This window comes from Prionailurus bengalensis, chromosome F2 (assembly GCF_016509475.1).
Source record: "Prionailurus bengalensis isolate Pbe53 chromosome F2, Fcat_Pben_1.1_paternal_pri, whole genome shotgun sequence".
Classification (NCBI taxonomy): Eukaryota; Metazoa; Chordata; class Mammalia; order Carnivora; family Felidae; genus Prionailurus; species Prionailurus bengalensis.
The window spans coordinates 25,803,969-25,807,176 of NC_057353.1; the positions used below are offsets into that span (position 1 = coordinate 25,803,969).

The 3,208-nt window shown below is 37.2% G+C and overlaps 1 non-coding gene across 1 annotated transcript; it reads left to right on the forward strand.

Annotated features, from left to right (window-relative positions):
- Positions 1-395: 395 nt before the first annotated feature.
- On the forward strand, positions 396-498 carry LOC122496192. The gene has a single exon (XR_006300726.1). It is a non-coding gene; the product is annotated as a U6 spliceosomal RNA (small nuclear RNA).
- Positions 499-3,208: the final 2,710 nt, after the last annotated feature.

Genomic DNA, 3,208 nt, shown 5'->3' on the forward strand with positions numbered 1-3,208 from the left:
TTATTCTTAGTATCATTTAACTATTTTTCTTTCTTTTTTCTTTGATGAGACTTGCGAGAAAATTTTCCACAATTTGGTTCTGCTTCTGGTTTTGATGTTTTTTCTTTTTTGTCTAGTTTGTTAAGCCATTGTCAATTTTTATTTAAAAAGTCTATTTTTTGTTTGTTTTTTCCTATTTGTTCTTCTTTCATTAACTTTTCCTTTAAAAATTCTTTTAAAAATTATTTGTTTCTTAAGGGAAATCTAAATAACATAAAATGAAATTATAAGTGACATAAAACCAAGTTATAAATGTTAACATGATTTCTTCTTTCACAATGTACACATATATCAAATCATCACATGGTATGCTTTAAAATCTTATAATTTTGTCAAGTGTCCTTCAATATATAATAGTGCTCACTTCAGCAGCAGATATACCAAAATTGGAAAGGTATGGAGATGAACAGGGCACCACGCAAGGATGACACACAAATTCATGAAGTCTTCCATATTCTTCTTCAGTAAAATGAATGAATGAATGAATAAATAAATAAATAAATAAATGAAATGAAAACATTAATAGGTAATTTTTAAAATTTAATTTCATTATTTATTTATTTATTTTTATTTTGAGAGAGAGAGAGAGAGAGAGATGAGCATCAGCTGGGGAGAGGAGCAGAGGGAGACAGAATCTTAAGCAGGGTCTGGGCTGACTCCACAGCCCTGTGATAACGACCTGATTGGAAATCAGGAGTCAGACAGTAGACCAACTGAGCCACCCAGGCGCCCCAAGGCAAACATGATTTTAAGACATTAATAAAGAAAATACCTTGGGGCGCCTGGCTGGCTCAGTTGGCTAAGTGTCTGACTCTGGTTCAGGTCATGATCTCACAATTTGTGGGTTTGAGCCCCGTGTGGGGCTCTGTGCTGACAGCTCAGAGCCTGGAGCCTGCTTCAGATTCTGTCTCCCTCTCTCTTTCTGTCTCTTCCCTCCTTGTGCTCTCTCTCTCTCTCTCAAAAATAAACAAATAAACATTAAAAAAAATACCCCATGTCAAGAGCAAACACTTTTTTAAATTCTCTTAGTAAGTGGGTTTTACCAATTGTATTATGCTAGTAAGTAGATCTGCAGTGAGTCTATGAGCAGATGGTTTTCTATTGTAGAGTTTGAAGATCAACAAACAATCCTTCCAAAAACATCTCCTCTGCTACCTGAGGAGAACTTGGCATTGCATTCATTCCTATGCAAACTAACATCCAACTATAAGGCTCTTGGTTACTGGCTACCAGACAGTGGTTGCTCCTCTCAGTAACTAACGATTCTCAAACTTGAGAATTCCAACGATGACTGAGAAAGCGGATTCAAAAGGCAGATTGAGAGGTTTTAATATGGGTCCCAAAAATTTCACATGTAAACAATTATTCAGTTGATTAAGGCAGCAATCATCCTAGAACCACGTTCTGAAAAAACACTACTATGGAAGACGAAGAGTTAGCCATTCATTTACCAGGAAATGATCCCAGGGCTTCCCCTGTTAGCACCTCAGCATCTCAGTTTCTATTAGTGGATCATGTAAGACAAAGGAAAGGAAAAGCTCAGAGGGAGAAGACGTTAGAGCAATGACACCTAACAGGAAGCAGTTTTGAAGGTGCCAGACAGAGGAAGGATACAAGTTATTTGAATTTTAGGTAGCACTGTCCAAACGAATTTTCTGCAGTGATGGAAATGTTTTATATGCACATGCTCCAGTACAGTAGCCACTAGCCACATGGATTTTGAGCATGTGAAATGTGCCCTAGTTCACCTAAGTAACAGAATTTCAAATTTCAAATTTTATTTAATTTTAATTTAACGTCTATGGTCACATGTGATAGTGACTATCATACCCACAGCACAGGACTGGAGCCTTGTCTAAGGCTGGGATAGGGATTTCGTAAAAAGAAAGTTGGTACTAAATTAAATTATTTCTAATTTACAATTTTGTCAAATGTCAGCTTAATTATTTAGGATCGCAGTATCTAATCTGATATCATGCTACCAGGGAAAGTCATAAAATTGGTAAAATATCTTTAACTAATAGTTCCTCTATCATTCTGCCAGTCAAATAAATTGCTTTCAATACAGAAACCATTGAAGTGCATTTTCAAGAAATCTTAGTGACAATTTGGCAAATGATAGGCGGAAGAAAAAAATACTAGTGGTAAATATCCTTAGTATATTCTTCAAAGTCTGTCAAGCCAAATTTTTGGTGGTCATTGAAAAATTTATTTTGAGTTTAGAAAATTTAAAAAGGTTTCTGAGTGAGGAAAATCTATTAGCAATAGTGTTAACACTTATGGAACACTGACACATGACAAAGAGTTGTGAAATGCTCTATATGCACATAATTTCATTTAACCCAGACAGCATAAACACATCGCTATTTTATCACATTTTGCAATGAAAGAAACAAAAAATCGGAGAAGTTAAGTAACCTGCCCAAAGTGGCACAGCCAGTCAAGCAGCATCAAGGTTGGTAACAAAATCTGTTTGCCTCCAGATCACTTCATTGTACTGCCTCTTTCTATTTGATCTTGGAATAGAGGGGTAGACAAAAATTTCCTCAGATGTTTAGTATTTTTTTTCAATTTTTTAATGTTTATTTATTTTTAAGAGAGATAGAGAGACAGTGCAGGCAAGGGAGGGGCAGAGAGAAATGGAGGCACAGAATCTGAAGCCAACTCAAGGCTCTGAGCTGTCCTCACAGAGCCCGACTCAGGGCTTGAACTCACGAACCATGAAATAATAACCTGTGCTGAAGTCGGACACTTAACCAACTGAGCCACCCAGGCGCCCCGATGTTTCGTATCTTTTGCTGTATGCCAACTAAAATAATAGAATTTGAAATGTTACTAAATTGTTCTAATGCTAATACTCTTTCTAGAGATAGTGATTTCTACCATGAGCAGGTCTCCCAACTCAACTGAGCACCTTAGGAAGTCAGTGTTTGCAATGACGAGTCTGAGGAGAATTTGAGAGCTTGAGAGCTAGGGAAGCTGACCTTCAAGAGTGGGAAGAAACTGAAATTCCTGAGGCAATTCTGAAATTGGAGATGAGGAGAGATGGGGATGAGGAGGAAAGAGAAAGAAGTGGCATCGAGTTTTAAGAAGATGAAGCCAACATGGATGAAAAGGCCAGTGGTACTCCCCTGTGGCTGGTGGCCCAGAGACACTTTAAAACCAGATC